This window comes from Balaenoptera musculus, chromosome 10, assembly GCF_009873245.2.
Source record: "Balaenoptera musculus isolate JJ_BM4_2016_0621 chromosome 10, mBalMus1.pri.v3, whole genome shotgun sequence".
In the NCBI taxonomy this organism is placed as follows: Eukaryota; Metazoa; Chordata; class Mammalia; order Artiodactyla; family Balaenopteridae; genus Balaenoptera; species Balaenoptera musculus.
Window position 1 is genome coordinate 1,845,634 of NC_045794.1, and position 17,002 is coordinate 1,862,635.

General features: G+C 38.9%; 1 protein-coding gene and 1 pseudogene across 5 annotated transcripts in view; both read right to left on the bottom strand.

Annotated features, from left to right (window-relative positions):
- ERC1 (ELKS/RAB6-interacting/CAST family member 1) overlaps positions 1–17,002 on the bottom strand; it is a 285,407-nt gene that overhangs the window by 115,669 nt on the left and 152,736 nt on the right. The window lies entirely within an intron of this gene.
- Positions 363–4,130, bottom strand: LOC118901624 (annotated as a pseudogene).

Below are 17,002 nucleotides of genomic sequence, written 5' to 3' on the forward strand. Positions count from 1 at the left end.
GCTGATCTTGGAGCCTCAAATTAATCCTGACACACGCTACAACATGGATGAAACCTGAGTTCATCATGCTATGTGATAAAAGCCAGTCAAAAAAAGACATACTGTATTATTCCACTTAGAAGACTTATCTAAATTAGTCAAATTCATAGAAACAGAAAGTAGAATGGTGGTGACCAGGGGCTGGGGCAAGGGGGAAAGGACGAGCTCTTTAATGCAAGATGCAATGTTCCGGAGATGGGTTTTACAACAATGTGAATATACGTAACACTATGGAACTGCATTTAAAAATGATTAAGATGGTAAATTTTATGTTATGTGTTTTCTTTAACTGTATAAACTATTAACAGACAATGCCCACAAATTTATTTCTTCTTGGGCACACCTGCAGTACGGCCATGGTGGCCCGTGGTCTTGGTGTGCTGGCCTGGACACCAAGTCCCCAGAAGTGGCACAGCCTCTGTGGGTCCAAGTCTTCTCCGGTCGCTCCAGGTCTTCCCGGAGCTTGTTGTCCAGACCCTTGCCAGGACCTGGCTGTGTTTTCCATCCTCAGGTCCTCTGTCTGTCTAGAACCAGTCTGGGGTCCTGTACTGGTGTGGATTCTGCATGATGGTGACCACACGTTGCACCTCATCCTCAGTGGGCTGTCCTGGTCAGGTCCACGTCTGCTTTCCTCAACACCACAAGGGCGGATCTTCGCCCCACACCCTTAATTGCAGCGATGGCAAAGGCAATCTTCCATCGCCCACCGATGTGGGTGCTGAGTGCTTGCGAATGTGGTGGACCTTCTCAGGGATCGCTAGGGAAATGGTGGCGGCCTCAGCGGTGGCATGCAAGCCTCCAGTGAAAGAGCTATGTTTTTTTTATTTCAGTAAAAAATTTGAATTAGGGACTACCCTGGTGGTCCAGTGGTTAAGAATCCACCTTCCAATGCAGGGGACGCGGGTTTGATCCCTGGTCGGGGAACTAAGATCCCACACACTGCGGGGCAACTAAGCCCGCATTCTGCAGCTACAGAGCTCACATGCTCTGGAGCCCACGTGCCACAACTACTGAGCCCACGCACTCTGGAGCCTGCGCACAACTAGAGAAGCCCGCACACCACAACAAAAGATCCTGCATGCCGCAACAAAGATCCCGCGTGCCACAACTAAGACCCGACGCAGCCAAATAAATAATTAATTTTTAAAATTTGAATTAAAGAAAGGCAACTGCAAGTTAAAAAATACAACTACAACGCCTAGGAAAGCCTATTCTAGAGCAATGCCTAAACACATGGTAGACACACAACAGTTTTCATGACTGAATATGTTAAGTAAATTTCTCTAGTAGATGATATGTATTTCTGGGATATAGTTTATATCTCTGGGAATCCTCATTTAATCCCCCAATTCTGTCACGAATTTCCTATAGTATAGAATGAATGGAATTTCATGGGAAAATAGAAATGTTAATATCCAATGTTTTAAATCAGTATTTATTTGTTTCTCTGGAAGAACAGTAAAAACAGAGGTGGAATGAAGTGGCAATATACCGCTTAGAGGTAAAATAACAGGAACTGGAAAACACTTTATCTTTAACAAAAGGAGACCAGAAAAATAGCTTGTGGTGTATCATTCAGTGGAATATTATGATATTTAAAATAATGATATACATCATTAACTGATTTAGAAAGATTTTCATATTTATTGCTAGGTGGTAAAAATATATGGAGATACAAACAGAATGAAGAATAGTCATACAACAAATAATTAGTTAGCTCTAGGGTAGGATTACAAGTGATTTTAATTTCCCTCTCTAAATGTTTATGAAATATCTGGATTTAAACATATTAGCATGTACTCTTTTATAACAAGAAAAAAATAAAACCTTTCCACTCTGATTCAACTCCAGGGTTTCCTTGTTGATTTTCTGTCTAGAAGACTCATCCACTGTTTAAAGTGGGGTGCTGAAGTACCTGCTTTTACGCTGTATTCTCTACTGCTGCCTTCAGATCTGTTTGTATTTGCTTAACATTTTCAGGTGTTCCAATGTTGGGAACATATAAAATTACGACTATTCTGTCTTCTTGATGAGCTGACCCCTTAATCATTACATAATGATCTTTTTGTCTCTAGTTACTGTTTTTGGCTTAAAGTCCATTTTGTCTAGCGTAACTACACCTGCTCTCGTTTTGTTTCTACTTTCAGGGAATATCTTTCTCCATTCTTTCACTTTGAGCCTATGTGTTTCTTTAAAGCCAAAGTGAGTCTCTCGTAGGCAGCATATGGTTATTTTATCCATACAGCTAATCTATGTGTTTTGATTAGAGAATTCAACCCGTTTACATTTAGAGCAATTATTGTAGGTAAGCACTTCCTAATATGCCATCTTATTCATAGTTTTCTGGCTGTTTTCTAGTTCCCTTGTTTCTTTCTTCCTCTCTTACTGCCTTCCTTTGTGAAATGGTGATTTTCCACAGTGCTATGCTTTGATTCCCTTCTATCTTCTGTGAATCTACTGTAGGTTTCTGCTTTGCCGTTACCATGAGGCTGAAATAAAACATTTTATAGCTCTAATAGTCTATTTGAAGGTAGTAACAACTTAGATCATACATAAAAACTCTACCCCTTTACCCACTCCCTTTTATGGTTTTTGATGTCACATTTTATCTAATACTGTGTATTAATTAACAAATTACAGCAGTTAGTTATTTTTAATACTCTTATCCTTTAACTCCAAAATTTTAAAACTCTTGTTTTATACCAGAGTTAAAACGCCACCATTTTACAGTATTAGAATATTCTGAATTTGATTATATACTTCCCTTTACCAGTGTGTTGTATATTTTCATGTCTTCAAGTCACTAATTAGTGACCTTTCACTTCAGCTTGAAAAACTCCTTTCAGCATTTCTGATAAGGCAGGTCTGGTGATGATGAGCTCCCTCAGCTTTTGTTTGTCTGGGAAACTCTTTATCTCTCCTTCGTTTCTCAAGGACAGCTTTGCCAGGTAAAGTATTCTTGGTTGGCAGTTTTTTTCTTTCAGCGGCTTGAATGTATCATCCCACTCTCTCCTGGGGGTAAGGTTTCTGCTGATAAAGCAACTGACAGCCTTATAGGGATTCCCTTGTAAGTTATTTAAGCTTTTTTCCCTCCTGCTTTTAAGATGCTCTGCTTGTCTTTGGTTTTTGACAACTTTATTACACAGTTTCTTGGAGAGATTTCTTGTTTCTTTATCAGTTTTATGGAAACAGAATCAACATAGAACACTGTATAAGTTTAAGTTACATGACATAATGACATATAGAGAAACGATTACCACAATAAGTCTAGTTAACATCCATCACCTCACATAGTACCAAACATTTTTTTCCCTCATGATGAGAACTTTTAGGGTTTACTCTCTTAGCAGCTTTCAACTATACCACAGATCAGTGTTAACTGCAGACTCCATGTTGTACATTACACCCGTGGTGCTTATTAATCTTATAACAGGAAGTTTGTACATCTTGACCACTCTCACCCAATTCCCCCACTGCCCACCTCCAGTAACCACATATCTAACCTCTTTTTTTTTTCATTTTTTGCAGATTCCACACGTTAAGTAAGATCTTTCAATATTTGTCTTTCTTTGACTTACTTTACTTAGCATAATGTCCTCTAAGTCTATCCCATGTATTGCAAATGACAAGATTTCCTTCCTTTTTCATGGCTGAATAATATTCCTGTGTGAGACATTTTCTTTAACCATTCATCTGTTGATGGACACTTAGGTTGTTTCCATGTCTTGGTTATTGTAAATAATGCTGCAATGAACATGGGGATGCAGCAGATATCTTTTCGAGATAGTGATTTTATTTTCTTACAATATATACCCAGAAGCAGGGTTGCTGGATCATATGATAGTTCTATTTTTAATTTTTTGAGAAAACTCTGTCTTCCATGGTGGTTGTACCAATTTACATTCCCACCAACAGTACACAAGGGTTCCTTTTTCTCCACATCCTCACCAACACTTGTTATTCCTCTTTTTTTTTTTTTTATGATACTCATTCTAACAGGTGGGAGGTGATATCTCATTGCGGTTTTCATTTGCATTTCCCTGATGACTGATTAGTCATGCTGAACACCTTCCCACATACCTGTTGGCCATGTGAGTATCTTCTTTGGAAAAACGACTATTCAGGTACTTTGTCCATTTTTAATTGGATTATTTAGGTTTTTTTGCTATTGAGTTGTATGAGTTCATATATACTGGTATCAACCCCTTATCAGACATGACTTGCAAATATTTTCTCCCATTTGGTAGACTGCCTTTTCATTTTCTTGATGGTTACCTTTGCTGTGCAGAAGTTTTTCAGTTTGATGTAGCCCCACATGTTGGTTTTTGCTTTTGTGGCCTTTACTTTTGGTATCAAATCCAAAAAATCATTGCCAAGACCAATATCAAGAGCTTAACCCCTATGTTTTCTTCTAGGAGCTTTATGGTTTCAGGTTTTATGTTCAAGTCTTTAATCTATTTTGAGTTGATTTTTGATTTTTTGTGTATGGTGTAAGACAGGGGTCCAGTTTCATTCTTGTGCATGTAGTGGTCCAGTTTTCCCAACATGATTTATTGAGAGACTTTCCTTTTCCCACTGAGTATTCTTGGCTCTTTTTTGTCATAAACTAATTGACCATATACGTATGGGTTTCTTTCAGGGCTTTCAATTCTGTTCCATTGGTCTCTGTGTCTGTTTTTATGCCAGCACCATAGTCTTTTGATCACTATAGCTTTATATATAGTTTGAAATCAGGAAGAGTGATGCCTCCAGCTTTGTTCTGCTTTCTCAGGATTGCTTTGGCTACTTGAGGTCTTTTGTGGTTCCATACAAATTTTACAATTGTTTTTTCTACTTCCGTAAGAAATGCCATTGGAATCTTAGGAGAGATAAGGTGTCTACAGATAGCTTTGGATAGTATAGACATTTAACATAATGTCCATATGTTAATTAATATTGAATATTAATTCTTCTAATCCATAAACACAGGATATCTTTCCATTTATTTGTGTCTTCTTCAATTTCTTTCACCAAAGTCTTAGAGTTTTCCATATACAGATCTTTTACCTCCTCGGTTAAATTTAATTTTAGTATTTTATTGTTTTGATATTATTATAAATAGGATCATTTTCTTTAACTCTTTTTCAGATAATTTGTTGTCAGTGTATAGAAATGCAACTGATTTTTGTATGTTGATTCTGTCCTGCAACTTCACTGACTTTGTAAATTAGATCTAAGTTTTTTGGTCATATCTTTAGGAGTTTCCATATATAAAATCATGTTATATACAAATAGAGACAATTTTACTTCTTCCTTTTCACCTCTGATGCCTTTTATTTCTATTCCTTGTTTAATTGTGCTGGCAAGGAATATCAGTACTATGCTGGATAGGAAGGAGAGGATTTCTTTAAGTTGTTTTGTTTGGTGACTTATGAGGTTCATGTACTTCAATATCCAAATCTCTCCCCAGATTTGGCAAGTTCTCAGTTATTATTTCTTTAACTAAGCTTTCTGCCCCCTTCTCACTCTCTTCTCCTTTTGGGACCCCAATAATTCACAAATTGGTCTCCTGATGGTATCCCACAGATCACGTGGGTGCTCCTCACTCTTGTGTTATTGTTGTTCTCCTCTGACTGGGTAATTTCAAAGTTCCTGTCTTCATTCTCACTGATTCTTTACTCTGTTTGACCAAGTCTGCTGTTGATGCAGCAGACTTTTCATTACACTCAATGAAATGAATGAAATTCACTGATCCTCAAATGGATCAATCTGGCCTCTCTTAGCCTGCCTAAGTCTGCATCTCAACCTTTCTCCCTTCATGATGCAAGAGACACAGTAACTTCCAGGAGGCCAAGAGCCCACACACAAGGAATCCTTCAGTTAGAGAAGGGGAAAGAGAGGAATTTCTGTTTGGTTCTTTTTCATGATTTCTTATCTCATTAAACTTCTCATTTTGTCCCTATATTATTTTCCTGATTTCACCAAATTGTCTTTCTGTTTTCTTGCAGTTCACTGAGTTTCCTTGAAACAGATATTTTGAATTCTTTACTGAGTAAATCATGGATCTCCACATCTTTAGGCTCAGTACGGAAGGTTACTGTGATCCTTCAGTGGTTTCATGCTTCCTTGATTTTCTAATTTTTATTTATTTATTTATGGCTGTGTTGGGTCTTCATCTCTGTGTGAGGGCTTTCTCTAGTTGCGGCAAGTGGGGGCCACTCTTCATCGTGTCCCCTGCATCGGCAGGCAGATTCTCAACCACTGCGCCACCAGGGAAGCCCGCTTCCTTGATTTTCGATGTTCCTTTGAGTTTTGATTGCTGCCTTCACTTTTTTTTTTTTTTTTAAAGAATTTCACTTTATTTATTTATTTTTTGGCTGTGTTGGGTCCCCGTCTCTGTGCGAGGGCCCTCTCCAGCTGCGGCAAGCGGGGGCCACTCTTCATCGCGGCGCGCGGGCCTCTCACCATCGCAGCCTCTCTCGCTGCGGAGCACAGGCTCCAGAGGCGCAAGCTCAGCAGTTGTGGCTCACGGGCCCAGTTGCTCCGCGGCATGTGGGATCCTCCCAGACCAGGGCTCGAACCCGCGTCCCCTGCACCGGCAGGCAGACTCCCAACCACTGCGCCACCAGGGACGCCCCTGCCTTCACTTTTGAAGGTGCAGCCACCACCAGACTTTACTAACTGCCTGCTTCAGTGCATCCAAACTCACTTTTTTTTACTCCAATGGAGTGCTAGATCCTCTGTAAACCTGGACTTCCACAAAGGCTCTCTTCTCTGTGGGTGACTGTTTAAGTCAGTGTTCTCCAGGGGCTCCCAGACCTTGGTCAAGAGGACCTGGAGCTGGTTCATGAGTCACTTCAGGGTCTACAGCAGGGAATGAGGTCTGTCTGCCTATTACATACACAATGCATGGGTGGGCGATACTCCTTCCAGATCTCTTTGTGTATGATGACAGATCCTACAGCTCCCATAAAGACACTTTTATTCCTAGATGGATGCTGAATATTTGGGGGGGGGGTGTAGGTGGGACAAAAACAGGAAACGTCTTATGCCTCCACAATGCTGATATCACTTGTCTTTCCACTTTGAAAAATAAAAATTTATTGCTCCCCCACAAAGAACTGTGGACAAGATTAGAGAGATACCAGAAATTGCTTCCCGCAGTCTATATATGGTTCACACAAGTGTTTCATCTGCATGGCATTTTGTTTTTAAGTGAACATGAATGCTTTGACACTGTCCCACTTTAATCATTTATATTATTTTCCATTTCAATAATTTACATTATCTGCTTAGCCTTTGAATACATCTGAATTTGCTACTACAGGCTTTTAAGATTGAAAAACTGGACCAAGCAACCGTGGCAGAATCTTCTCACTTATGTAAATTGAACAGTGCACTCCTCACATTCAGGTGGCTGCTTTAAAACTTAGAGTTATCTCAAATTCAAAAGCATGACAGTTTGGTGGGAGAGGACTACTTCCAGCACAGCATACTGCTAAGCCTGGAAGTCCCTCTGGTTCCATCCATCCTGGCTATGCTGAATAAATGTCTGAGCACTTGAGTGTAAACTAGAAATCTTGCAACCTAAGTAAGGGTCACCACTGTGGCCAGTGCTGAAATCTGGCCCACCCAGGGCACATCACCAGAGCAGAATAAAAATATCCATAGAACTATGCAGGATCAATTATTCAAGCCAAAACGAAATGAGCAATCCTTGATTCCTCCATTTCCTTCATCCCCAATATCCAATCCATCAGAATGCCAAAGGCTCAACTTACAAAATAGACTATAGATCTATAAACTTTAAAAACATAAATTACACCATGCCACCACCCTGGTCAAAATTCTCTGACGGTTTCCCACTCTATTTAGAATAAAATTCAAACTCCTTTAAGACCTTAAATGACCTGGTCTTGCCTACATCTTTGGGCACATTTCCTATGAATCCCCTCATTTATTATACTCAATGGTTTTGTTTCTATTTTTCTAACAGACCAAGTTCAATCCTGCATCAGGGCCTCTGTATTTGCACCAATTTATGCCTGGAATGCTCTTACTCCAGACAGTCACATGGCTAACTTCTTTACAACATTAAGGAGATAAAGTTCAAGGAAGACCTAAAAGAAGCATTCTTAAACCTCCTAATCTAAAATTTTCCCCAACCCCAACATACTATAAAATCCCTCCAGCAGTCAATTTCTATGAAAGATCTCTTATATTTTCTTCCCATTACTTAATCCTTGTCTGAAACTATCTTATTTGTTTACTTATTCTATGTCTAAAATACACTAAAATGTATCCTCCACCTCCATAAAGGCAGGGCTCTTATCTGTCTTGATCACTTGTGTATCTCTTGATATTAGAGTACTTTCTAGCACATAATGCTATTTAATCAATGTCTGGTGAATGAATGAATTAACTGATCTTCAATAACTGTATCATTCGTCAGTAGCAATATGAACTTCCCATTATCCCTTTCAGCTTGGTGTCTGAAAGCTCCTCCAATCCAATGGAGACTCCATTAAAATGATACTGAAGAAAGATAAACAGGAAATAACTTCTGTTATGGGTTTATTTCCTATTTGTATTTCTTTAGTATCAATATCAGATGGGAGCATTCAAAGAATTTCTAAAAGAAATAAAAAGAAGCAAGTGCACTGCCAGATGAACAGGAGTGGAGGAGTATCCTGCAGCCCAGGGAAATGCAGTAGGAGGCTAACGGTGAGATGGGAGCAAGTCCTCCCTGAAAGTCTCCAAAGAAATTCAGGACTCAAACCAGCCTGTGGGTGGGACAGAAAGGAGGAGCCAAAAATAAGGGAATTCATTCAAACTCTAACTACTGAATCACTGCAACAGCTGCCCCTCCTCACTTTCCTATCTTCTTATACAGGACATGCGGCTTATTATTTTCCCCAGCTATAACAAGCAAGCAAGCAAAGAAATATGACTGGGTCCTCTATGATACTAAATAAACTACTTAGGGAGATGTAAAGCTCTCATGTCAGAATTGGTGCCCCCGAGTAAATTCTTCATTCTAGATTGGGGGGACCCTCCAACCTGGATCTATGCCCATCCATCCTAACGAGATGTCGACAGTTAACAAGTTCTGTTTGTGTAAATAAAACTACTTGCCAGCTGCCTCATTCAGAGGAGAGGCCTAGCAGGAAAGTAAACCTATAAACACCACTAAAGGAATCTCAATCCAGCCACCTACTGCAATCAACTCAGTTCTTAAATATGAATGGACCATTAAGGATCATCAGACGTATGTGGAAAACCTCCAAAATGAAAGAGAAAATAAATAATAACTGAGGTAGAAGGAAATACAACTCAGGAAACAGATGCAAGTTCTTAAAAAGGTCTAATTACTATTCTCAGAGAAATTCAAGAAGATATTAAAGCTACAAAACAAAATCTAGGAGGTCATGAAAAAAGAACATTCAGATTATAAGACAGTTAAAACACTAATTACCAAAATAAAAAAAAATTCAAAAGGACTGAGAGAAAGTCAAGAAAATACCCCCAAAACTGAAGAAATAAAACCCAAAGAGTTAAAAATGTAAGAGAAATTGAGGATTAATCTAGGAAGGCCCCAAATCCAACTACTAGAGGTTTTAAAAGGTGAGACCAGTTAAAAATGAAGGAAAGGAAATGGCCAAAGAACTAATATAAGAACTTTTCTGAGCTTAAGCAAAGATATGGATATACCCCCAGGTGCAGGAGTCTTCAAAGACTTATGGTCAAAGTGTTTTAGTAAGTTCATACTTTGAGGCACAAAATACACAGCAATGGTAAATAAAATAAAGAGCAATCTAGAAAGCCATACCTGGGCTCAAAGCAATTTAAACAAACGTGTGGACCAGAAACGGAGAAGCACAAAGTGATATGCAGGGCTGAAACCACGCCTGCCAGGAATCTGGATTAGCAAGAAGGCAGAGGTGACGAGGAATATGACTTCTACTGGATATTGGGGACTAAAAGCACTTTATAGGACATACAGGCTCGTTACTTAAAACCAGGAGCCAAAATTCCCTATTTCTCACCCATCCCAATTGTCAACTGCTCTCTAGAATGAGGACACAGAAAATCAAGAAGACAGCCTCAGAACACAGATAGAACCAAAATATTTACCGGCTCTGTGACTTGATCTTTGTGAAAGCTTCAATATTACCCTGGGTCAGAAACCACTATTACAGTGGACATGTTTGTGGTACCACTATTAATTTTTAAGTGCCCCAAACGAAATAATCTATGTCTCCATCAACACTGAATCAATTATTAGATAGTTGCTAGATAAATAATATGTTACACAATATAATACTAGATAGCATGAGATTGAAAGAACTATTAACTACATGTAACAACTTTAATAAAAAAAGTAAAGTGAAAGAACCCAGACACAAAAGAGTATTTACTTTGTAATTCCATCTACAGATAATAAGAAACAGGTAAATTAATATATGCTTTCAGAAGTCACAAAGCGGGTTTCTCAAAGTAGGTGTCACTAATGGGAGGGGAGCACAAAGATGGCTTCTGGAGCACTGGTAATACTCTGTGTATTGAACTTGGGCCAGATTACAAAGGTTTTTCAATTTGTCAAAATGTAGTGAACTGAACAGACAGTACATACATTCTTCTGTAAGTGTGGTATACTTCAATAAAGAGTTTCACAAATAAGTTATTGAAATTAAAAAAAATAAACAAGTGAGAGACATAATTGGACACAGCTGAAGATGAAATCCAGTGAACTAGAAGACAGTAACAGGAATTCACTTGGAACACAGAACAGGGAGATAAAAGATTAAAATAGACAAGAGAAATTAAGAGACATGGAAGAAAGGTTAAGAGACTCTAGGAGTTGCAAAAGAAAAGAACTCTAGAGAGAATAGAGAAAGAATAATATTTGAATACATAACTGTTGCTAATTTTCTAAAATAGAAGAAAAAGTTGAGTCTTCTTCTTGAAAGCATTGATGTATGTCTTTTATAAAATGAGTGAAAATAAAAGTTCAACTGTCAGAATTTAGGAGCTGAAGGCCAGAAGTGGAAGGAAGGGTAGAGGTTCTGATAACCTTATTCTGCATAGTGCTAGTCAAAGAGAGCCTGTGAGAAGTTGATGGAACAGAAATTAGAGTTTTAAGTGTATGATTTACAGTCAGAAAGGAAACAAATAATAAAGCCTATTACTAAAATAATGCTAATACTAGTATGAAAATCAGGAGAGTGAGGGAAGGCAGGCAGTAGTTTAAGTGAGCTAAATCTTAACCTTCTGTAGAGCCAGGAATCAACAGAAATAAAAGTATGAGCTTGAAGTCCAGAGTGACAAAAAATCTTCAAAAAGAATAAATACTTCACTCTAGAAGGTGGAACTGGGGGCAGGAAAGGTAGTACTGAGGCTTTTCTTTATAAGTCCGTCTACGTTATTTGGTATTTCACACGGTCCTGCAGTATGTTAATTATATATCTCACAAAAGAAAATAATGGAAAACGTTTGTCCTATGAAAAGTGAAGTTGCTGTTCTTGGTCACATACCAGAGGCTTCTGGTTCTCAGTCATAAAGCAAGGGTATTACTTGAAACCCAAGCACTGGGTCCACTGTTGCTGGTTCTAGGAGTTAACTATCTCTATCTCAGCTCTTATAATCTGCTTCCACTGGGAACTGTTAAACTATTCTCCAGAATCTCCTTAAGGAGAAACCAAGCATACTAGAAAACTGAGGTCAGAAGTCTTGGGAACTTTTAGCTTAAATCATCTTTGATCCTCCCTTTCCTTCAAACTCCATGCATCCTCGTCATGATGGATCTGTTCCTTCTGTTCTTTCTACCTCCAGTTTTCCTCATCCTCCATCTCTAACATAACACTAATTCATTATTTGTTGCCTGACTTACTTTAACACATCCTCTTTTAGTTTGTTTGTTTATTTCTTTATTTATGGCTGCATTGGGTCTTCGTTGCGGTGCGTGGGCTTCTCATTGTGGTGACTTCTCTTGTTGGGAGCATGGGCTCTAGGTGCGTGGGCTTCAGTAGTTGTAGCACATGGGCTTCAGTAGTTGTGGCACGTGGGCTCAGTAGTTGTGGCTCACGGGCTCTAAAGCACAGGTTCAGTAGTTGTGGCGCAAGGGCTTAGTTGCTCCGCGGCATGTGGGATCTTCCCGGACCAGGGTTGGAACCCATGTCCCCTGCGTTGGCAGGCGGATTCTTAACCACTGCGCCACCAGGGAAGTCCCCTCTTTTAGTGTCTTAATTATCCATACACTTTCCCCATTCTTCAACTAGGTAAGATTTAGAAGAGCAGCATTAGCTGACAAAAGGAAAAGAAGGTGTTAGATCTGTTCTTTTCCATTTATTAGTATAACTGGTAAAATTACTCACTTTATTATGGCCTCGGTCTTCTCAACTATATAATGAGTACACTGAAGGCAGCTCTCTCATAGGTTGCTGTGAGGGTTCCATAAATTTACTCAACACAATATGTACTTGCAAAATGTGAAACGATATAGCAATTTATTATTACTGTATTTATTACATCTTTTTCAATACCAAATAGGATTTCATTTACGAGAGCTATCATTAAATATTTGTGATGGGGACTTCCCTGGTGGCCTGCCAATGCAGGGGACATGGGTTCAAGCCCTGATCCAGGAAGATCCCACATGCCGCAGAGCAACTAAGCCCGTGCGCTGCCAACTACTGAGCCTGCGCTCTAGAGCCTAAGAACCGTAACTACTGAGCCCGTGTGCCACAACTACTGCAGCCTGCATGCCTAGAGCCCGTGCTCCGCAACAAGAGAAGCCACTGCAATGAGAAGCCCGTGCACCGCAACGAAGAGTAGCCCCCGCTCGCCGCAACTAGAGAAAGCCCACGTGCAGCAATGAAGGCCCAACGCAGCCAAAAATAAATAAATTAATTAATTAAAAAAATTTGTGATGTATGGCTCATTTGGTTTAGGCTTCTATAAAATTATTTTTGAGATATTTAATGAGTCTATACTTAAAAACTGAGAAAAAAATATGACTTTTTTTTCTAAGATTAAAAAAACCTGTAACTTTTAAACAGATATTCATTCATTTATGAAATGAACTATTCAGGAGTTCCTAGAATGAAAAACACAAGAAACCCTCCCTTCCTCCTTAAGATCAGAGATCGTGTCTTATTTCATATTTATACTGCCAGGATGTAGAACAGCTCCTAACACTGACTCAAGATGCTAATAACTTAATAGAAAAGAAAACATGCACACAGATCACTTCAATCCATGGTAGGAAATGGTAGGAAATAAGAGAGGTTTGTGTCAAACTCAGAGAAAGTGGTGACTACTTCCTGCTGTGGTAGGTATCAACCTGACAGAAAACGGGGTGGGAGGAGAGAAAAGAACAACAGCAGGGGAAGTGAGGGAGGAAAGGAAGATACAGAAAGAATGAAGTGGTACTAAGGGCCAGGGAGTGTGAACAAAAGGGAGGAGACAGATCAGAACCTTGAACAACATGCCAAGGAGCCTGAATTTTATCCTGAAAGCAAAGTCTTTGGAAAAGTTTAAGGGGATATAACATGAACATGTATGTGTTTTAAAAAGTATTCATTAAGTAACAGAGAAAAAAGGACTAGCAGAAAAAGTAAAACTAGTTAAATGATCAATTAATTAAGATGCTCTTGAAAATATAAAAGTGATAAAATATGAGAAACACTGTTATGGGAAGAAATAGAACAACATGGAGATATAATTCAGAGGTTGGATCTCTAGGATACATGACTGAAAAAGCTGTGGGGGGAAAGGAGAAAGTAAGTAGTTAGGAATTATTTACTAGTGTCTGCCTGGAACAGCTGAGTGAATGGATTACATTTACTGATGCCGAAGATACGGAAGAAGAGCGTTTTTGTGAAGTAAATGGTGGGCATAATTTTAGACATGTTAAGATTGTCTGTGGAGTGTTTAAGAGGTCACTTACAGTTGGCAGCTGACTCTGAGGTCCAAAGCTTGGATGTGAGATATGAAATAGAGCATCAATGTACCTGTGTCTATTTGTACTTGGAAGTCATCAGCACTTATAGATGATAGCTGCAGCCAATCAGGTAGCTAAAATTACTTGGAGGGGGTGGGCGGGATAGGGGTGGAGGAAGTACAGACAGAGAAGCGAGCTGACAATGGGGAATGCTGCTCTCGGGGGAGCAAAAGGGGCCCTCTGAGGAATGGCCGAAGAGATGGGAGGGAAACCACGTTCAGTAATTAAAAGAACCAAAGATCAATTTTCCAGCAACGTAAAGAATTTTCAATAGAAGAATCTATTTGGGGGCTGGCTATCATTTAATGCTTTATACTCATTAGGGTAAAAAGCCTCTAAATGTTACTCTAAGTAAATAAAATGCCTGTGTAAATATATATTTATTCTGCTAAAAGAAATTTATAAGAAGTTCATTGTTAGAACATAAAGATATGAGAAATCCCTCTGAAGGGACGGGTCCACAAAGACCTATGAAAATCATTCTTGTTAGTTTAATAGGAACGTGTTATACTTTCCTCCAGACTAACTGGCCCTTAAAACATAAAGGGCTTATAAATTCAAATTAATGTAGGGATTGGTAAACTGAGGACACAAGATTTAAAAGTAAAGCCAGGCCATAAAGATATGAAATAATTTTAAATTGTGTGGATTTTCAATATTAGATATAAAAGGTGAAAAAAACAAAACCTCCCAGCACTCGTAGACCACTATACATGAGTTAACATGCTAGGTGCTATACATTTACCATCAACTGAAACACTTTAGTTCTACTAAAATGTAGGTCATCTTATAATAGCGCATCCACAGACCTTTGAAATTATTATTTTTTAAATAGCACAGTAAAAGATTACCTAAGATTGACCCTTTAGTAATGTGACTGTGCCACACTCTTCATTTTGGAGAAAGACATGTAGAAACAGGAAGTTCTACCTTCTGTTGGCCGTCTCTAACCTTTCCAAGATTGAGAAATAATGAATTTTAAATAACTGAAGAAATCACCCTACGAACTATTTATAAACAGGAAACAACAATAAAAAATACTTAGTTTTTAATCTAAAGCATTTGGCCTTATAAGCAGTTCCTATTAAAATTAAAGGGAGAGCTTTTCCTTTATGTCTAAAGAATCACCTTTCAAACACAAAGAATGATGGCACCTAATCTGTCCAAGTTCTTGCATATAACCTTTCTGGCTTTGATAAAGAATGTTTAACCAAGTTCAATTTGGAAAGAGTACTGTCATGTAGGATCAAAACTGAGTTTGCATTCTTTTGAGAAACAGACTAACTGCTTTTCTGCATCACAGGCACGATACTAATGAAGAGCTTCAGCTGCAGGATTATCCAAGACTGGCTAGAACTCGGCACCTGATGGGCAGGGAATTTAGATGGAATAATGGGACGTAATGCAGTTAGTTATTCAATCTAATTTGTGAGGTCAAGGACTGTTTGGCCAGACTCTGGCTTACCCCTTTTCAATTAATGGGCTTTGAGAAGAAAGTCTTGCTTCTAACCTTGTTGCACTTTGCAATAGGCTGCAAATCAGTATCGTGAGGATTCTTCTACCTTACCTTCACAAAGTAAGGATTCAGGTATAAACTTGTAAAAGATTTAGAAAAGAAATCAAAAAGTATTTTTAGGACTACTGACCGACACATTCACGTTGGCTCATTTTCTCCAAAAGAATGAGAAGTTTTCAGATCATGAATATCAAAGAAGAAGATGGATGGTTTCATATTACAAGCAGGTCCCTAAAACCAATAGGGTTTATCTGACTTCCATATGAGTTTTTATATTATGAAATCAAAGCAAATGTCAAATTGAAGTAACTGTATACAGTGATAACAATTAATGACCAAATAAAGAAATAAGACAAAGAAGCAAGCAGGCATGGGCAAGTGGAGAGGAATGACCCGTGATCCGTACCTTGTGTCACGAAAGAGATAAAAGATAAGCTACCCTCTTGAAAGAGGAAATGCTGGTCTGTAACCCTTAGATTATTCTTTAATGTCTACATATTTTTACTTATCGTTTTATTTTCCTCAAGAAAGAGGGATGAGTGATTAGTGTGGTCAGTTATAAGAACTGCAATCCTTAAAAATCTAATCTGAAAAGCAAATGGAATCAAAAAAAGTTTAAATATATATATGTGTGTGTGTATATGTGTATATATATATATATATATACACATATACACACACACATATATTACTCCCTTTACTTAACTGTCTTCTCCAACTTCTGTCCTTCTGATGTTAAATTTACAAAATTTTATGAAATGTGCCCTCATTTACATACTTAATGATAAAATCAGTTGCCTTGGCTTCTGAGGGTTGTTTTACTACAGCAGAGAAAATGCTATTATATAGAATAAGAAACAAAGCCAAACTCAACGGTTACTGGACAAGATCAGCAAATCTGACTAAACCTGTGGATATATAATCACTTGGCACTTTTCAACCTCTAATCTAGTTAAAAACAGCACACTATGGGTCCTTTGAATTTATTAAGGGAAGCTAAACAAGAAAGGCCCTGAGAGTTTAGTGATGCACATTAATATACAAACTGCTTTTACTTATAAAATTTTCTTCTTTAACATGTGGTTTTCTGTTTTCTCCTTATCATGCCTCCTAAAATGCTGGACCACTACTGAAGATTAAAGACAAAGGGAAACCTTGATGGAGATAATAAAATAATTATCTTAAACTTCCCAAAGTGAGGTGTGGAATTCGGACCGGGCGACCACCAGTGTGGACTGTGTGTGCCAGTCGGGAGCCAGCCCGCCGGCCGGCCGGGTCAAATTATGCATCAGAACCAGAAGCAAGAGAGCACTCGGCAGAGGGCGGAGTCACCATGGCCACTGGGAGGACATGGAATTCACGTCTCCACACAACTAGGGCACCTACCAGGCCCCGGTGGGGGACCACGGACACCTAAGGGGACGGGAGGAACCCGCAGCGACCGGGCAGGACGTGGGCGTAGGGGG